Genomic DNA, 21,090 nt, shown 5'->3' on the forward strand with positions numbered 1-21,090 from the left:
CAGCATCATGTCAGTGTGGTATTAGTGGCAACTGATGTAATCTTTTGACACGTTCAGCATTTTTGGGATAGGATCTTTCTGTCTGATAAGATCACAGACATAAAAACTTTGACACTGATCTAAAAACGTGAAAGTGTTAAAACAGTAACATGACATTAGCCAACCTCATTTGCAGTGAGGTTTAAAGCTAAAAAACACATCTGATCAGTCATATTTCACATAAATAGGATATGTGTTGTTATTTTGAACTTAAAAGGTTATTTTGTGCTATTAATAATAATAATAAAAGCTACTGTTTTCTCAGTTATAAGGTCATATAGTCTCTGGATTTTTATTTTTTTTTAAAGTTCCTGGATTGGTAAATTCTAGAAAAATGCATTTTAAAATAATATACTCATGGTATGACAATATAGTCTATACATGTGATAACATGTTCAGTGAATGGTAAAAATAAAAAAATAAATTAACAATTTTCTTTCTAAAATGATTACTTCCTGGTATTTTACTTGAACCAAATTAAATGTATTATTTTTGCAGATTATAACTCTACTTGCTTGCAATATAATTATTCAGCAGAATCGTATCTACATGTAAGGTAACCCTGCTTTAAAATTCATTCTTTACGGTGATCAGTAATATCATACATTTATACAATAATGGGCCTCTAGGGCTAAATTCACATAGACATTAAAAATGTGCTTAGCAGGCATTTTACCTTCCATTTTCACCTTCCAACTGTGAGTATGTTCCCAATATGCTGTGCTGTGGTACTGTATGTGCCGCATCACATTTTATCATGGCTTTAGGCAGTCTGTGTTACTGCAGTCTATTCACTTTCAATGGGCTTCAACGCAGCAAAAATTGCATCTACACTCTTTTTTTGCTAAGGTGTACTGCAATCCATATCCTGCATTGTGTTGTGCTGTAGGAAAGGTACGTTGTATGTGCTTTGGGGTGCTGTTTAAAATGGATAGCAAGGCACATACACATTGTATTCCAGTATGCTGCAGTAGACTGATTACCACAATACACTAGGTCTGAATAGATCCAAAATGCTGGGAAGTTTGTACTGACCTGAACATATTACATGCAGCTTTCAAACTGCGCCAGGCATTCAATTGGCTTGCGGTCTGCCAGGAAACAAGACAAGTTCTGAATTCTCTTTGTATCTAATGTCTATGTGACTATAGCCTAATAGCCAATATAAGAAAAAATATGCAAACAGATAAACATATTTACTCATGTTTAGTCTATATTGCACAGCAAATTTATTTTTTGTCGGTTTCCATGGATAGTTATTATTCATCAGTGATTTCACTGCTCTGATACTTTTTTTTTATTCCTCCAAATATACTGTAAATACATTGTAAATGCCTGTGCCAGGCATTTAAATGGCTTGAGGTCCACCAGGGAACAAGACAAGTTCTGAATTCTCTGTGTATCTAATATCTATATAAATATAGCCTAATGCCCAATATATGAAGGAATACACAAACAGATAAAAATATTCACTCATACTTATTCTATATTGCACAGAAATTATAATTTTTTGTCTATTTCCATGGATAGGTATTATTCATCATTGCGCTGATACTTTTTTTATTCCTCCAAATATAAGTACATTGTAAATGATCAAACTGAGCCAGGCATTCAATTGGCTTGGGGTCTGCCAGGAATGAAGACAAGTTCTGAATTCTTTTTGTATCTAATGTCTATTTAATATATCCTAATGCCCAATATATGAAGAAATATGCAAACAGATAAAAAAATATTCACTCATATTTATCCTGTATTGCGAAGCAAATGTGTTATGTGTCTATTTCCATGAATAGGTATTATTCATTGTTGCTCTAATAGTTTTTTTTATTCCTCTATATATAAATACATTGGAAATTAAGTTATTTTTAGCTTTTCTACTAATAACATACGTTATTTACAAGGCTTTAAAGTCACATATTTACCTGTAGTTTTTCCTTTTATTTGAAATTTATTTGAATTTTTCTAACATGTTTTCCTACTAAAAAAGAAGTTTGCTCTATGTACCTAGTTTGCACATAAAAAATTGCCCACAGACAGCTTTTACATGTAGCTCTCAAAAAACAATAGAAAGACCTTTCTCAACAACCTTTGGGCTTGTGTTGATGGCATCAGCTCAACATCAGTTTGAGAGGCTTCTGAAATCATTCAGAAATTCATTAACAGGTGCTTATGACCACCTTCCAACTTGCATTTGACCCATAGGCCTGTATTGGAGTACAAACCATATCCAACGCAAACAGAAGCCCAGTGACACACATCTTTAAAAAGATTACAATTCCCAATAAAAGGATTACCAGTGTTGCAACAGACAGTGGGTAAAAATAAGTAAATGTAGTTATCCTCCCTAAAATGTTGTACTTGTTGAGGGTTTTGCTGCTTCAAATGCCCTCTCGCTTCCTTTGTATACTACAATCTTGGGTTCTTGGCTACAGCTGGGGCAAAACTAGACCTCCGGTTAGCAAGATTAACCATGTACTTACCTAAATTGCAAGGTGACCTTGGTCTCCCACACTTCGCCAAATACTATCAGACTTCGCAATTGGCCAAGTACCAAAATATCACGCCTCCCACGAAACTCCTCTCTGGGTAGCACTGCAATCTGTAGAGTGTGACCTCCTCCCCATGGCCAACCTACTGTGGATTCGCCCAAGCGACCGCAAAACAGTGAGGAACACGGTCAGTTGCCACTCTTTGCAGTTGTGGGATAATCTTAAAACTAAATTTAGATTCCCATCCCCCATAACCCTCTTCTATCCTATCTACAAAATCCCGCTTTTTATCCAGCATGGACATCCCCCTCCTCCTTTAACCAATGGTCTACAACAGCCAACCTAATGCAAGCCCAAAAATTCACAACCCCTGACACCTTTGAGACATTCCCCACTCTTTGTGAAAAGCACTGAATTCCTGACTCTGAAATTTTCTGCCACCTCTAACTTAAACATTTTTTTTTCCTCATTCTTACGCACAAACTCCTCCCTACCCGACATGACCAACTTTGAGGGGATCTGCAAGAAAGATCCCCATGCCGGGGCTTACTCTCCTCTTTCTACTTACAACTGTTAGATCCACTACCTTACACATCTCTACACTATATAAACAAATGGGAATCCACTCTTGGCCTACAATTGGATGCTACCGACTGGTCCAACATCTGGGCTGCCACAAAATTGGCCTCACAGAATGTTGTGGCTTCTGAAACAAATTACAAAGTATTAATGTGCGGGTACCTGGTCCCTTCCCAGCCAAATATCGTCCATCCTACTCTCCTGCTTGTTTCCGAGGTTGTCCGGACAATGACACGTACCTTCATATCTGGTCGAGTTGCCCGCTAGTCCAATCATATTGGACTGACATTTTACATATCCTTTCTACCCTTATTGTTAACACCTTAGCCACTGACCTAGCCATGGCTCTACTCAATAAGAAACCTCCTGATGTAACCTATCTTCAATTTAAGCTACTCCTGCAAGTTACGACTGCTGCGAAGCAAACCATTGCAAAGGTCTGGAAAACCCCCCACCTCACTGTCTTGGAAACCAAAAATAGGGTTACCGGAGCTATGGATCACACCAAAATAGAAGCATTTCTCCTAGACAGGGTCAAAAAGTTTGAATGCCTTTGGAAACCCTGGGTTTACCATTACCTCCCTCCTGACTTTGATAACGCTTTACTATGACCTTGAATAGCCTTATAGATAACTTTGTCTACTCAGAGACCAGACCCATATCTCCTCCCCCCTCCCCGCAGTGAACTCCCTCCTTGCCCTTCTCCTTAGTTGCCTTCCCCCTCTTTCTCAACTACCCCCTTTTCTTCTTCCTCTTTTCTGTCTTCCTCTCATTTTCCTCCACCTTTCCTCTATTCTCTTCTGGATGTAAATCTTTATGCTCCGACCAATCTATATACCCATCATGCCACTGGTGGACATTCCCCTCTAACTGCAATCCCCCCAAGGTCAAACCTACACAGGCTCTCAATTTTATCCTACAATTTAACCTTTATCCATTTTGAGGACACTTGTTTGTTTGTTAATGCGGAGGTAACTCTGACCCCGGTAACCAACCTTTGTTAATAGGAACCATATTGGTTCCTGGATTTGTTAATAGGAACCATGTTGGTTTCTAGATTTCCCCTACCAACAATCTGCTCAGTATCCCAAAACGAACCCACACTGCTTAGCCTTACAATGTCTTTTTATGCCTTGCTGTGGGTTTTTTTCTTTATGTTTTGTTACAAAGGGCTGCGTCCCTACCTTCGCAATGTGTCACTATACTACTATTGCCTCCCCTTATTCTGGGGGGAATATTTATTTTTGATGCATCCTGTTGAAATGTATTGCTCTTTCCTTCAATAAAATTTTTTAACAAGAAAAATAAGTAATTGTAATCAATCGATGATGGACTGAAATTCAGTGATAACCAGTGTGCAAGGACTCTGTATTGGATTGTGTTTCATTTTTAACCTTTAGAGAATTGGTAACAAAAACTAAATCAATAAGTATAAAACATTAATAATTGCACATAATGATCTAAAACATAATGAACTTCCTAGTTTATGACATGATTGTAAATCCTATTATGGTGTGAAAAGGCCTCTAATCTTCGTCAGAGAGCATAGGTACTATGATGTGCAGGGAACATAGCTAGGATGCATGCTTGTCAAGAGTCACTGCCTCAGCAAATAAAAAAGACTCAGATACACAGAACGTTCTTGGTTACAGGTCATAGCCTGGTTCAGGTAGGAAATGCTGTAAGAAGCAGGATGCACAGAATGACTTCGCACTGTCTTTGTAATGCTTTGGTCCACAATTTGACCATTAATTCAGGAAATCACAGATGAATAGCCATGTTGTTTAAAGGGCAAATGCTGTCTTTTTAATTTTATTGTTTGACATACAGGAAAAAAGATTGGATTAAAGCTGAACCATGGGCAGATGTAAAAACCATATTAAATCCAATTATGTTTTTGGTAAAAAATATCATTACATTTATTTTTTGCAATAAGTAGTTGAATCAGTCTTATCAGCGTTCTGTAAAATAGCACTCACTCTGAGCTTGCATTTGAAGAAATACTGTAGTTCCCCACACAGCTTACGGGAGGTAAAGCAGTAAATGACCTCATCAGCTGTACTACTTAAAGGGGAACTTCACCTAAAGCCCCATACACACTATCAGATTATCTGCTGAGTTTTTCCTTCAGATTTACCAAAACCATGTAGAAGGGCCTGCCTGATTGCATACACATTGAAACTCCTAAGGTTTGTCCTCATATTATATGGTTTTGGTAAATCTGAAGGAAAAACTCAGCAGAAAATCTGATAGTGTGTATGGGGCTTAATAAGGGAAGTTCGCTTGTCCTCCTCCTTTTTTTCCACTGTTGTTTTTGGATAGAATGGAGAAGAGTTTCCCTGCTGTTTGTATCTCATGGGAGGGATTCCCTATCCAGGCTGATAAACGCATAGGAACTGACTATATATATTGTGAGGAAATGTTAGAATTCTATGAAGAATGTATTGCTGCTTGTGCCATACTTTCTATGCGATCCCTATTACTATTATATGTACCACATTCTACACCGGCCGATATTCCGATCTTACTGCTAATCTGTATATTTATCTGCAATCTTTAATGACATGTAAAACCAAGTATCCTCCATGGGCAGAGACACATCAATCCAGGCTATCTAGGCTATAAGTCCCATTAAGGAGATGCCACACTTTTTTTATTATTTGTGCCAAGAAAGTAATAGTCTTGGTTCATATAATATTGGGGAAAAAAGTCAACTACTGGTTAAATGTTAAGGGATATGTCCACCCCGAGACAGTACTTTGTATCTAACTTAATGGAAAATAGAATATAAAATATAACACCGGCAGACTATGTCACAAGAGTGGTGGTGGTCACACGTCAAATTTATCACACGTGTGCAGGGATAATGCCATGTTACACATGCCTGGGGCAAAAACCACAGCCCTGTAACACAGGCATTTAAAACACCCTCTCATCCGATGTGGCAGAATCATGGAGCTCAAGCTCACAACTCTCTGCTTAACGGTGTGTGTTAATTGTTAGACATGACGCTGAAAGCACCTGTCTCACACCAGCCATCATGTATTATATTATGTGGACCGACATAAAAAATAAATTAGATAAAAAATATAAGCTAGTTATAGAAAACATTAATACAAATTAGATGTTGCCCAGCATGAACTTGCCAGTAAATCTGGAGTGACTAAAAGATGAGATATTCACACCATCAAAATAAGCAAGAAAAGTAGAGGTTTACATGCACAGTTCTTGGAGTCATGAGAGCTGGAGAAAAAGAAAAATATGACAGTTGCCCTCAGCAACCAATCACATTTGGATCCTACTTGGCCTATTTTAACTGGAAAGTAAAATAATCCTATCAGGTGCACAGAGTAACATATTATCTTTATTCCGTGATCCATAAAACAGTTTGTGACATATAGAGCATTGTGATTGAGCATGATAATGTTATACTTCCTCACACAGATTATTAAGCGATATTTTGGTTCTGTCACTGGTGAAGAAGAAAATATAGAAAAACTGCTCAGGAGTTTTTTAAGCTATAGTGTTGGCTAAGCATATTTTACATAGAATCCTAGATACACCAACTAATCAGTCACTTAATTTGTAACTATGTTTTATTTTATTGTTTTTCATCATTGGCTGAGACAATCGCTAGTTTCAAAAGGATTTACCAGCATTTGTTAAAGTGGTTGTAAACCCTTACAACACACTTTGACATACAGGTAAGCCTAGATTAAGGCTTACCTGTAGGTCCAAGAAATATCTCCTAAACTTACACGAAACTTCTTTACCGAAAGACAGCCACCTCTGTCTACGGCGCATGCGCGGGAGTGACGTCATCGCGGCTTCGCCAAATGACAGTGGCGGAGCGGCGAGATCCAACGAGAAGATGGATGCATCGGACTACAGGGGACAGCGGTGACTTCGCTGGCTCCTGTGTCAGGTAAGTGGCACATAATGGACTACTGTGCGATGCATAGTAGCCCATTATACTTTACCTTTGCAGGGAATGAAAGAGGAAGTAAACTCATCAGGGTTTACTTCCTCTTTAACATGTGTATACTCACATTTACCATATTTATAAATCACTTGGTACTCTGAGCTAAGAGAAACCAAGCATCTCCCCATTATTCCTTATAAAGACCCAAATCACTCTTTCACCTGCATTTTTTGCCTATTCCTATATCTATCTATCTATCTAGATATCTTCCAGGGCCGAAGTGGTTCCAGTATATATATATATATATATATATATATATATATATATATATACACTGGGACTATTAACCACTTTGGCCCTTAAAGATTTACTCCCCTTCATGACCATGGCCATTTTTTCGAAACATTGCTGCGTTATTTTAACTGACAATTGTGCGGTCATGTGACACTGTACCCAAATAAAATGTATGTCCTTTTTTTTCCCCACACAAATAGAGCTTTCTTTTGCACTGTAAACAAAAAATTGTCTGACATTTTTGAAAAAAAAAAATTTTTTTTACTTTCTGCTATAAAACATATCCAATAAAATTTTTTTTTAGAAAAATGAATTTCTTCATCAATTTAGGTTAATATGTATTCTGCTAAATATTTTTGGTAAAAAAAAAAATCCCAGTAAGCGTATAAAGATTGGGTTGCCAAAAGTTATAGCGTCTACAACCTATGGGATATATTTATGGAATTTCATTTATTTGGCTCAATGAACAATCTAGGGGTTGCCTTTTTCTAACAATTATTGCTGAACAATTTGGATAGGGCGTAGGGAAATGTGGGATACTCCATTAGCAATGAACAGTAACAGGAGGACACTCTTCACCCTGTTACGACTGCTTAGGGCAGTCCCTTTAGTAATGGCTCACAAAATGTACAGCATGAGACACTGTCAGAAAATTACCAGGCCAGGCAACACTAGTAATGATATACAAAGGATAGCAAGAGCAGCAGCAAGCTCAAGGATCCTGCACAGAGACCTGTAATCACAATGTCCCTGAATACTTGGATGCCTCCTTTCCAATATCAGACATTTCTCCAGTAAACTCTGCAGACCAGATCCTCAGTGAAATCCCTTGATTAGTTTGATAGACTTTCAGCACACAGGCCCCCCAGCTTTATCATAGTTGGGACCTCGATGAGCATGAAAAGAATTTCAGTTGGGCTGCCTAGAAGGGCAGTAGCCCTATGAGCTGGGAACATCTCACCCTGGACAAGAACGCGACTGCTTTAGGCTCCAATTTATGCACCCCCAGCCACATTCTGGGTGCCCTCTTCCAGGGATTGATGAGACAACATAAATATTTAGGTTATTGATATGCATTTTCAGCCCACTACATTCTAAAATCCTGCAGAAGGCTGCGGGAAATAATCAAACCTGCAGCCAGTGGAGCCCAGAACAGCCCAAAGCGATTATAGTGGAGCCAAAAGAACTAAATGTACCTAGATTTCCTAGCAACCTATATTGGAGGGTGCTGCACTGTTCCAGCAGTTGTGCAGCATGTCTAAATATGACTGCACAGTCTAATGGGCACCAGAATTTGACCTCCTTGCCCTGTGCACTTTGTAATCTAACAGACCTGGTCAGATGCACCCCCTATTTTTGCACCACAAGTCTGCACTAAGTTTGTTACTTCTCTGTACTCTTATCCTTCCACCCAATAAGGCTGGAAAGGCATTTCTACTAATAACAACACTTTATTTTAAGGCATTTCCAAGGAAGCATTCGTTAAAAAATGATATGCAGCTATACCCTTGCATTGCAATTAAAATCCATGTTTTATACTTAAAATGCATAACAATAGGGACCCGTAGATTAACATATACAGTATATCACAAAATCAAGCATATGAACCCTATTAATATAAGGTCAGTGAGTCTCCCAAACGTTATTAGTACTGGCAGACCAGTCTTTTCTTGGGTATAGCACAACCCTCTCACCCAGTATTTTAGACCCAGTTGTTGCTGAAAAAGTTACATTTTCAGTGCTGTAATCCAAAACATCTGGGAATTGGAGAAGAGGAGCCAGCTATCGCCCCATAGTAGTCACAGGTAGTCTGTAGTCCTAAGGTTCTACGGAAAAGTGAACTCAGCCACATCAATGTTTGATATTGTTAGTTCTTTCTAAGAGCATGCAAAAATAAATTAAAAAGCTATGTATGTTTATTACTGAATGTGCTGGTTTTGCATGGTATTCCTTTTAAAATTGCATGTCAACTTTACAGAAGCATTCCTTTAAAAATATTTATTTATGTGCAATGAATGGTCTATACTATATTTCCAACTATTATTTTATATATAAAAAAAATGGTTGTCATATACAACACAGACACATCCACCCACTCTTTATATAAAACATCCCATTGCTCATAAAGAGTACTCCACTTTTGTTGCGGAAAAAAAAAAACATTCACTTCTGGGCGATCTACGTACATTACAAGGATTTTACCAAATTTTGTTGCAGATTCCTACTTTTTGTTATTCTGTTTGTTTGTCTGTGGCCATGTGTGGAGTGAATCTGTATGGGAGTGATTATACATTTATCAGTTAGCTGCAGCATTGTTAGGGCTCTAATGAGGAAAGCTGTACTGTCTGCATCCCTTTAGACGTGATTTCCCTTTGGAAAATGAAATTTTTGGAGCAGGGGATGCCAAAAATCGTATTTGTACAGTGCAGACTTCTAGGAAAATCCGTAAGCCAATCACTCAAGCAGCAATTGACACATCTGGGAGGCGTTCTGTACATATTCTGCGTACTGAACACCTCCATGTAGCCATATTGCATTACATTTTACTGAAAATTACAGTGCTGCAGATTGAAAAGGAAAGTTCATTTTTAATAAACTCAACTCAATTACAATATGACTTGTCTTGCAATTGTACACGCTATTTTTATTCTATGAAAGTGGAGTTACCCTTTAATATCAAGTCAACCCTAGTGTTTGGAAAGTGTATTTAAAAATGTAGTTATATATGTTTAGTAACATATTTTTTCCCTATTCTCCCAAAAGTAAGACAAATGCCCTGTACACACAAAAGGTCCGATCGGATTAAGTTGTTGGAAAATCCGATCGTGTGTTTGCTCTATCAGACTTTTTCCGTCAGTTTGAGAGCTGGATCTAAAATTTTCCGACAACCAAATCCGATCTGACTTTTTCCGATCGTTTGTAAAGAATTCCAACGGACAAAGTGCCACGCATGCTCAGATTAAATTACGAGACCAAAGCTATTGACTACTAGCCTCTACGTAGTCCTGTCGTACGCAACAAACGTCACCTCATTCCGTGTGTATGCATCACAAGTTTCGGCCAAAATCCGTCTGAAAAAAATCAGACGGATCTTGTGGTCGGAATGTCTGACTGTGTGTACAGGGCAATTGATTTACTAAAGTAATGCTAGCCAGACACGCATGTAGGGTTCTCTCGTTCACCCCACAGGGTCATTCAATTCTCCAATCCAAACTAAACAGTGTGGATAGAGGAACCTCCCCTGCCAGCTATTGTATTCAGACAGCCACAGCACCTGCAGCTACCAGAATACTTGAACAGCAACTGCATCTGACTCAGTCACCATTAAGCCGATATTTTGAGTTGAGTTGTGCCAACTGGTCCATCCATAGCTTGAATTGTAGCTAATTCAACAGAAATCTGACACAATTCAAGCCATGTATGGCTAGCTTAACTAGCGGTATTCCCGCTAAGTATAAGTATGGTATAAGTATAAGTGTGGGTCGGGGGTTACATTTCAGTACCATTAGCACCCCAAGCCACACTCAGGATTGCACTGCAGAATCCTGGTGCAGTATACGTACCTTGTCACCAGAATCCTGCGATGTCATCATGTTGTGTGTTCCGCCTGATCATCTGCCTGATGCTCTGTGTGCCAGGCTCCATCCCCTGCTAGCATTGCGATGGCAGCAAATTCAAAAATTACACAAAACATAACACATACAGATTACATTACTGTATGAAATCATCTCACATCCCTTTTGTCCCTAGTGCTTTGTCCAGTGCCCTGCATGCAGTTTTTTATAATATATATATATATATATATATATATATATATATATACTGTTCTTTCTGCCTGGAAACTTGAGATTGTCCATAGCAACCAAAAAGTATCCCTTTACGTCAAAAGTGGTTTTAGACTAGCTAGAAAACAGCGATACTAAATAGGAATTGAGTGATAGTGATTCGTGGGGAAATTCATTTTATTATTATTATATTATTTTTTATAATTATTTATAGTTATTCATTATATTATAATTCATATCATGTTTCAAACTTTATCATACCCGGGATGTCTACTAGACTCTTGTCTGGACAGATTTAAGTGCGTTATTCCTAAAAATTACAGACCTACAATATAAAACGCCAAATTTCCATGCAAAACAATGTACCGCTTTGAGATGCAAAAATCTGACATAATCATACCGCCAGGAAGGTTAAAGCGGACCTTCAGTAATTTTTTCAACTTTCCATCTTTTACATCTTCTGCCCTTGTTTTTTTTTTAACTTTGGATAGTAAAACATTTTTTTCTGCCAGTGAATACCTTATACAGCCCAGTTCCTGTTTCTTGTCTGGTCATTAGCCTAGGCCAGTGATTGCGAACCTTGGCACCCCAGATGTTTTGGAACTACATTTCCCATGATGCTCATGCACTCTGCAGTGTAGTTGAGCATCGTGGGAAATGTAGTTCCAAAACATCTGGGGTGCCAAGGTTCGCCATCACTGGCCTAGGCTTATGACATCATGCACAGCTCTCTCTCTCTCTCTCACTCTCGTGAGAGTTTGCCAGGAAGGGAGGGAGGATGAGTCATTCGAGGGCCAATGAGAGCTGCAGAGCTTGAGGTGTGAATCTATGTGTCTGTGTAAATCCAGGAAGTGAACAGGCAGCAGCTTCAGCTGCCGACAGTTAAACTAGTTGCAGCCAGACTTAGTGGAGGGATTTCTGCAGTATAGTTGGCAATTACAGAATCATGGTATATAAAAAATAATATGCAAAGTGGTTGGAGGGAAGCTTCAGAAGGTCAAAGATATTTTTATTGCAGATTATGTGAGCAGACTGCAGTTTGTCTTTAAGAGAAGGGGCTGTTTAGTTAGCAAAAGAGGAAAATCGCTGACCTTAGTACAGATTCCCCTTATTTACCAAGTTCAGAATTCACTTAACACCGAATCATCTTGACTCTAGTCAATTAACCCCATTTTTTCCAGTGACGAGATAAGGGAAATAGGTGTGTGGTTGACAATTGCCAATCAGCTACTTTAGTCTGCACTTCTAAATGACAGATAAAACTACAGGTTCTATTTCTAAACTTACAGTTCCCTATCTGCAATAAGAGTTTCAGCCTGATAATATCAGTCTTGGATCACTTGAACATTTCCAGCGGGTATTTGGGATTTAAGAGATCGACACTTCCATTCATGCCTACTGGGATAGGAGCAGCCAGTTCTGCAATGTAATAAGACGATAATCCACCCAGACGGCAATTTATCATGTTTGGCTAGAACATTCCATTGCCCTCTATCTAGCCAAACGCCCAAAACGTGCACCCTGCATCCTACACTTGTGTAAAAATACTGGGCGCATTATTATCATCATAAATTATAACACATTAATCAAACAACCAGCATCAGAAGTCTGAATAGAAATAAACTGCTGAAAACCGATTTGTAACTATGTCAGCTTAGCACTCAATGACACTTCAGGGCCTCATTCATAAACGATGACCATTGATAATTCACAAATGGCCTTCAACATCAACCACAAAGACTTTTCTGTTTTCACAAGCACCATACCTGTATTTAAAGCGACACTAAACTCTGGTTGAAAAAAAATACATTTTAAAAATCTATCCCAGTATATATTCTTGAAGTGGATCTTCACTGTATCTAAACGCGACAATACCAAAGATACTATTTAATTCATTTTTATTCAAAGCGAACCATCCATGTCTCTACGCTTTATTTTCTTAAGAAATCGCTTTGAAAAACACTACCATTTCTGACCGTGGCCATCTTGGGTAAGGGCAGATGTTTTATGTAGCATTTACTTCCTGGAATCCATCTGCCCTTAGCTCATGCAATCATGCAGTAGAGTATACTTAGCTCAGGAAACCCCTCCTCCCCTCCCCTGAAGACTCCTAGGATGCTTGACATCATTAGGCAAGAAATCAAAAACTGTAAAAATATACATATACATATACACATATATATATATATATATATATATATATATATATATATATATATATATATATAAAACAAGTAAATATATATATTTTCCTATATATTTACTGATGCTGGCATCATGAGGATTAAAAATAATTAATGTTGACTGGGAGAGTGATGTTCTATTTTAACTCAAAAAGTACCTTCTATTGCTCTCAGCCTCCTCCAAATCTCCTTTTTTTGCTGCTGTGATCCGACTTCCTACTGTATTAGAGGGAGGCTCGTTCTCCATGGTGCCCACTGTATGTAGAAATGCAGCCACCCTCCCATGCTTGCCCCCAAGATGGATTTTGGGATTTGTAGTACGCATATAGCAGTGCATGTGACCACAGTTAATGTGTACTGCTCGTTCCAAACAAACAGATATGAGGAGGGGAAAAGGAGAGGTTCGGGTGCTCACAGGGGAGGTTACAAGGGGGCACAGTAAGAAGCATTAAGTAGTGGTAGTGTATGGGTTATTTTTGGAGAATTGGTATGTTGTTTAGTAGATATGCACCAATACCAGTTTTTTAGGACTGAGTAGCAATACTTTTTCTCAAGTACTCGCAGATACCAATTACCGACACCTATTTTTAGTGTCATGTTACAGATTTTTTTAGACTAATGAAAAATGATTACTTGGTTCACACCTGCAGTTTCTGCAGTGCTTTTTGCAGTGAATTTGTGTATTTGCACGCACATTTTTCGCTCTCTTTTTATGTGTTTTGCATTTTTTTATGTTTTTTTGTTTTTTTTACCAATTTATTGTTGGGTGGATTAAAAAATGCAAAATTGTGGCAAAAACCCACTTCAAGCTTTTCTGCAACTTCCCCATTGAAGTCTATTTAACCAAAAACACACTGTTTTCCTTTTAAAAAAGCCCCTGACCCTTTGCGAAAAAACAGCTGCTGAAAAAACTAGATGTGAACGTGTCCCATAGGAAACCATGTTAGATGGACTGTAGTGCGTTTCTGCAAAAACCATTAAAAAAAGCGCATTGGTGTGAACCGAGGCTTAAGGCGGCGGTTAGCCACGGTTCACATATATGCAAATTGGATGCGCATTGAATCAATTCGCATGACACGTGAACTAAACCGGCTTTCTATGGAATGGGTTCACATATTTGCCGGCTAGCCACAGTGCGTTTAAAAAAAAAAGAAAAGCCTGGTGCGATTTTCAGTCTTGTTTAGGTGCGATTTCCAGTGTCATACAAATTTGTACCTGAACCGCATCTGAACTGCTGAACGAAAAAAAAAAAAAAATCGTACCATATTCAAGAATGGGATGTTGGCTGATGTATAGCAGATTTATTTCACAACCTCCATTTTCTTGGGAACAAAATCACACCGGATTCATTTAGGGCAGGAATATGCAATTAGTGTACCTCCAGCTGTTGTAGAACTACAAGTCCCATGAGGCATAGCAAGACTCTGACAGCCACAAAAATGACACCCAGAGGCAGAGGCATGATGGAAGTTGTAGTTTTACAACAGCTGGAGGTCCGCTAATTGCATATCCCTGGTTTAGGGTAACTTTAGTGCATTATTTGGGTCAAAGCTCACAATTCGCATGTTTAATTCTTTTTTTTTTTTAAGACAAATTAAAAGCTAACCATGATGTCATTTTATTTTACAAAGGAGTTTTTATTTTACAAAGGAGCATGATAAAATTTTAAATACGGCTCATTTACACCATGCATTTGCGATTTAAGTGCGTTGTAATGCGTTATGATGTGCTATCACACTATTCCACACACTTCACAATACCATTTAAAGGGAAAAAAAGGGACAGGTCATATTTTCCAAATCACGCTACAAAACTGCACAACACCAACATCGGGACAACCTGCACACGCGTTGGCGTGCGTTGCAAACAACACAATATGAATGGGCCATAAAGGCCTTATGTTTAAGATATACTTAATAAAAAAATAAATAAAAAAAAAGAGAGAAACAATATTCTCTGTATACAGTCTGTGCTCCTGTCCTATATACCTGTGCTTAGACCCTCTGTCACAATAAAAAAGACTTCATTCAGTTTCTAGCATGCTGTCTGCCATCAGATAACTGCCTTTATTCACATTGTTACAGTTTGAAAAGCAACCTAAAAAAAAAACAGGATCTGTGTAGCAAAACAAGGAAAAAATAAACAAAAAATAGGATGTGACTGTCTCTTTACAGGGAGGAAAATCTAAATGCTTTTTTCCTAAACTGGCATTAAAAAAACAAAAAACATAAAAATAAAAAATAAAACAATTGATCACAAACACAGCTGCATTACCGGAACCTTTCAACTGTCACTGGCACTGCATTTTCTAATTAGAGGCACAGCTCTAGCATGACCTGTGTGTATGTGTGATGATTAATTGCTAATAACCCTGGCTGGATCAATAGCTGATCTGATGGAGCACTAGGATAGAGTGTACTATGGGCAGCATGTGCCTAGGAGATGAGGCACACACCAACATACATATCATCACATGCTTTGTAATCAGCAGCTTAAAGTGCTGGATCCTCCTGGAAGAAGATCCATGGCAGCAGCAGTGACATGCAGGTCCCCTGTACACAGCACACAATGCCCAGGATCACCCAGGATCACACACCCACCACTACCACTAACCATGGCACTGCTAACATACCCACAAGCAACACTTTCTAGTCCTCCTGCTGCTTCCATCCTACACATCCAGCAAGCCAGCAGCAGATCAGCACAAAAGATGTGTCCATGTGCAGGAGACAAAAGAGGGGTAGACTACCTGACAGATGCCATTCCAGGTGCTGTGGATAATCCCAGGGTTGGTGAGCCTTTAGCAGGTTCCTATGGCAATGGAGTAGCTGTGCCTTGTATATCCCATTCACCTAATGACAAGGGATGGAGCAGGCAGCCAGCCTGTGTGTATGTGAGAGCCAGTCCCTGGATCCTATAGCTGTGTGTAGCCCCCTCCAGGGGACTTCTCACCGTGCCAGAGCCTGGAAGGCACCATCCATCCTCACACCAGGCTGGGCTCACAGCTCTGCGGAGAGTGGCGCTGTGGCTGGCTATGCAGGCACAATAGCAGCAGCACACACACATACAGACACACACACACACATACACTAGATCATTGAGGAGGTGCTCAGCCTGGCCACAGACGACTTACACGCAGGGGAGACTATTAGCATGGGGGGGTTGTACAAATCAATGGGCTTAACTCATTCAAGCCTGCCCTGATAAAGCTTTACTATTGTCTATAGAGGCTTGGCAGGGTTCATTTACAGCAAGCATGTCACACTGATAGGGAAGAAAATATTACATGCAAGCTGAATTGCAGGCAAATAGAAAAGATCCCAGTTCATCAGGGTCAGATTTGGGGGTGCAGAAACGAAAAAAAAAGTCAGGGGGGCATCTGTCACTGCTGTGTGTCACTTACTGACAGCTTGTCACATGGTGTGATTTATCACCTGGATGGACCTCCTGACATGTAGTGCAGAGCAAACAGGGAGTGCTGGGATATGGATTAGGCTGTCATTAGATGAGAACCTCTGTTCCCTTATATCAGAGGCTACCCTTACATCAGGAGTTCCCATCAGAGTCCTCTTTTACATCAGGAGTTTTCATCAAGGTCCCCATCAGAGTCCTCCTTTACATCAGAAGTTCTCATCAGGGTCCCCATCAAAGTCTCTTCTAACATCAGGCGTTCTCATCAGGATCCCTATCAGAATCTCCTCTAACATCAGGAGTTATCATCAGGGTCCCCATCAGAGTCTCCTTTGATATCAGAAGCTCTTATCAGGGACCCCATCAGAGTCTCCTCTAACATCACGAGGTCTCATCGGGGTCCCCATCAGAGTCTCCTTTAATATCAGAAGCTCTTATCAGGGACCCTATCAGAGTCTCCTCTAACATCACGAGGTCTCATCGGGGTCCCCATCAGAGTCCCCTCTTACATCAGAAGCTCTTATGAGATTCCCCATCAGAGTCCCCTCTTACATCAGAAGTTCTTATCAGGGAACCCACCAGAGTCCCCTTGTCAGGAAGCTAGTTCAACTAATGCCAATTCTCATGCAGCTAATTGCTGGATTCGTATGCAGCTAATGCTCATTCTCCTGCAGCTGCTACTCATTCCCATGCAGCTGATGCTCGTGCACATATACTAGCACACAGACGAGCTCAGGCTAATGTCCAGCATGCACTAACACGGAGGCACATTGGAGCGCATGTCTTCATGCATTGGCGCCAAGTGGACTGTTTAAAGGAGACCCTGCTGGATACTAACTGCTGAATATTCTTCAGCTTCCCCTGATCCATGCTCCTATGTTCCTACTGGTGCTGACATCTTCTGTTGCTGACCTGGCTTGTTCCTGACCTTGCTCTGTGGATTCTGGATTCTGACCTCGGCTTGCCTCTGACTATTCTTTGCCTAATCTCCTGGTGCTTACCTTGGCTTGCTACTGGACTTTGCTCCTACCTGCTTCCCTGGTACCAACCCCGGCGTGCCTCCTGACCACACTTCTGTCTCATGGTGTATGTCCTGGGCTCATCTTGGCTACATCCCTGACTGTGGCAGTCACATGCTATCAAGCTACCGGCACCCATGCTTTTTTCAGCCTTGTACCTCTGTCACCACATTGAGGGGTGATTGGACATTATAAGTTCTCATCCGGGTCCCCAGAGTCCCCCCTTACATCAGGCATTCTCATCAGGGTCCCTATCAGAGTCTCCCCTTATATCAGAAGTTCCCCATCAGCGTCCCCTCTTATATCAGAAATTCTCATCAGGGTTCCCATTTATATCAGGAGTTCTCATCAGGGTCCCTATCAGAGTCCCCTCTTACATCAGGTGTTCCCAGCAGAGTCTTCTCTTATATCAATTGTCCCCTTTAGAGTGCTTCCTCTCATTAACTAAAGCTGGGTATACACACTGTACCAAAAACAAGCAATGTTGGTGCGGCAATCTCACGGACTGTGCTATTGTATTCTATTCCCCCCACTAGAACGCACTAATTGTGGTTGCAGACATTGGATTTGAGTGCTGATCGGATGCGGGTCAGATGCTGGTTTTCCAGCATGCATATAGAAATGGATAAAAGGTAACCCTACAAATACCACAGCATGTTAAAACAGTGTCAACAATCAATGTCCATACAATATCCATATTATATACAACCAAATGTAAAGTCCATAATATAAGTAAGATGTCCCTAATCATCGTGTCAGTAGAAGTATTACTAGGTGACAAATTCTCATTTAAAAAAAAACGTGATTCACCACGTGCAGCCACACTCCTCACTCACCAGCCTCCCTCATGTGGCCACAAAGTAGCCTGCAAATGTTAAAGGTATAACCCAGGATGCAGGAAAGCTGGATCCAGTAAGTTTATAAACTTCATTGCCGATTTGCACTCACCAGAAAAAATCCCTATAGTGTAGTAAGTTTATTTACTTTGTGGCTGCAGGAGTCTGGTTAGTAAGGAGTGTGGCTACACGTGGTGGATCGCATTGTTTTCATGAATTTGTCATCTACTAATACTTCTATTGGCACGGTGATTGGGGACATCTACTTATATTACGGACTTTACATTTTCAATGATTAGTTGCATATAATATGGACGTTGTTTGATTGTTGACACCATTTTAAGTTCATATTTGTGCAATTTAAAGGGCTAGCACCTACCTTTATTATTATTTTATATTCATTTAGTGTTGTTCGCACTTAACCGCTTGATCACTGGGCACTTAAACCCCCTTCCTAACCAGACCAATTTTCAGCTTTCAGTGCTCTTACATTTTAAATGACAGTTAGTCAGGCAACATGCTACCCATATGAAATTTTTTAACTTTTTTCCACACAAATAGAGATTTATTATGGTGGTATTTGATCACTACTTATTTTTTGCACTATAAAATTTAAAAAAGACCGAAAAATTAATAAAATAAAATAAATAAAAAAAGCATTTTTCTTTGTTTCGGTTATAAAATGTAGCAAATTTGTAATTTTTCTTCATAAATTTTAGCCAAAATTTATACTGCCACATATCTTTGGTAAAAATAACCCAAATCAGTGTATATTATTTGGTCTGTGTGAAACTTAGGCCGCGTACACACGCGCGGACTGTTCGCCCAACTTTGTCCGTCCAACAGTTTCGGCAAACAGTCCGCTCAAACTTAGCATGGACGGACATGGCCACACACGACGGACGAACAGTTTGCTGAAACCGTGCACGATGACGTGAACGGCACGTACGACGGGACGAAAAATACAACGTCCTATACACTGCATTATAGCTTTCGGCGTGAAAATCCTTTCTGAGCATGCGCGCAACTTTGTTTGACGAACAAGCCTACACACGAGCGGACTGTTCGCTGAAACAAGGTTTCAGCGGACAGTTTTACGGAATTTCCGAAAAACCTTGTCCGTCCAACTGTCCGCTGAAACTGTCCGCTGAAAGCCCACACACGAGCGGACTGTCCGCCCAAACACTGTTCAGCGGACAAAGTTGGACGAACAGTCCGCCCGTGTGTACGCGGCCTTATAGTCTACAAGCTATGGCACCAATCACTGAAAACTAACCTCACCTGATATCTCATTTCTTGAGACCCTAACAAGCCAGGAAAGTACATATACCCCCCAAATGACCCCTTTTTGGAAAGTAATAATTCCAAGGTATTTATTAAGAGGCATTGTGAGTTTTTTGAAGTTGTGATTTTTTTCCCACAAATCTTTGCAACATGAAGAATTTTTTTCTTTTTTTTTCCCCTCAGAATTGTCATATTAACAAATAAGAAATAACAAATAACAGGTTATTTCTCTCACTCAGCACATGCATACCACAAATCATACCCCAAAACACATTCTGCTACTCCTCCTATGGTGATACGACATGTGTGAGACTTTTACACAGCATGGCCACATACAGAAGCCCAACATGTAGGGCGCAATGTCAGGCGTTCTAGGGACATAAATTACACATTTCATTTTTTGACTACCTCTTACACTTTTGAAGGCCCTGGAGCACCAGGACAATGGAAACATCCACAAAATTACCCCCTTTTGGAAAGTAAACACCTCAATGTATATTCTATAAGGCATGTAATTTTTTTCCACAAGTTTTTGGAAACCCTGGAAAGAAAATGAAAACGCATTTTTTTTTTTTTTTACAGGCTACACCAATCCCAGTGTGGCCAGTCTTCTGGCTGTGCTGGGGGAACAGCCTGCCTATCCTTCAATGATCAGACTTGTGCTGGGCCGCCCCTCCCCCCACAGCCATTCACTGGAAGGATCAATGTACTCCTGTTTCTCCTCCCCCAGCTCTTTATAGAGGAGATCTGCCCCAACCCCCCCCCCCCCCTCCCAAATAATAAATAAAAGTCAGCAGCTAAAAATACTGTAGCTGCTGATTTTTACTATCAGGACACTTACAGTACCTGTACATGCATCCAGCAGTGTCCTTGCCCAAGCTGATTCTTAACTAACCTCTCAGGTGCTGGCGCCGATTCAAGCCTTGCGGCTTCACAGCTGGTTTCCTACTGTTCATGTGTGAATCGCACTGCACTTTGTGAATGGGCTAACTGTGGGGTGGGGGCAGGAGACAAACGTCCCGCTCACTTCGCTCACTATATATATATATATATATATATATATATACACACACACACACACACACACGTGTACTAGTATTCACCTCAGAGGACTCAAGCTTGGCCTAAAAAGTCTTTTATACCCCACTCATGGCCCGCAGCAGACCATAAAATAGTCAAGGCAACTACAGCGGGTCCTTGGACTACCCCACCCAGAGTTGCAGTCCTGTTGAAGGCCCATATTCATCCA

At 40.0% G+C, this 21,090-nt stretch overlaps 1 protein-coding gene across 1 annotated transcript in view; it reads right to left on the reverse strand.

Moving 5' to 3' along the window:
* NAV3 (neuron navigator 3) overlaps positions 1-16,314 on the reverse strand; it is an 873,011-nt gene extending 856,697 nt beyond the window's left edge. Inside the window, exon 1 of the mRNA XM_077474065.1 lies at positions 16,041-16,314. The gene's annotated coding sequence lies outside the window, so the exon portion shown is untranslated. The remainder of the gene's footprint in view (positions 1-16,040) is intronic.
* Positions 16,315-21,090: the final 4,776 nt, after the last annotated feature.

This window comes from Lithobates pipiens, unplaced genomic scaffold (assembly GCF_037356315.1).
Source record: "Lithobates pipiens isolate NorthernLeopardFrog02 unplaced genomic scaffold, aLitPip1_a1.2 Scaffold_8, whole genome shotgun sequence".
In the NCBI taxonomy this organism is placed as follows: Eukaryota; Metazoa; Chordata; class Amphibia; order Anura; family Ranidae; genus Lithobates; species Lithobates pipiens.